The following is a 387-nucleotide window of genomic DNA, read 5'->3' on the forward strand; positions in this document are numbered from 1 at the left end:
TTACAATTCACTCGTACATTCATTCACTTCAGCTGTTTAAATGAATCATTCTCATGTTTTTTTCTTCACTTTCACAATATTGTCAATTCGGTCACTTTGTAGACGTAGTATCTCCATTTACATAAAAACTGTGTTTAAAAGCTACTCTCGAAAATGTAAGTTTGAAGTCTAATCTGCGTTTCACAGGTCCTCTATGGGATGAAGGCGCTTTCGTCTAAAGCTCAAGACATTATGTAGTACCAGTGATACATTTTGGAGTATGATAAGAAACGTACTATGTTTTAGTAGATAAAATATATATATATATGAATAAAGGAAGAGAAACATAGGAAGAGAAACGGTAAAAGGGAAGGAAAACAAATTTTATCAAGTCTCTCGTTTGCTTTA

General features: G+C 32.6%; 1 long non-coding RNA gene across 1 annotated transcript in view; it reads right to left on the bottom strand.

Annotated features, from left to right (window-relative positions):
• Nucleotides 1-387, bottom strand: part of LOC119592860 — a 19293-nt gene that overhangs the window by 18590 nt on the left and 316 nt on the right. The gene's annotated exons all lie outside the window — the stretch shown is intronic.

The sequence above is a fragment of the Penaeus monodon genome, chromosome 31 (genome assembly GCF_015228065.2).
Source record: "Penaeus monodon isolate SGIC_2016 chromosome 31, NSTDA_Pmon_1, whole genome shotgun sequence".
In the NCBI taxonomy this organism is placed as follows: Eukaryota; Metazoa; Arthropoda; class Malacostraca; order Decapoda; family Penaeidae; genus Penaeus; species Penaeus monodon.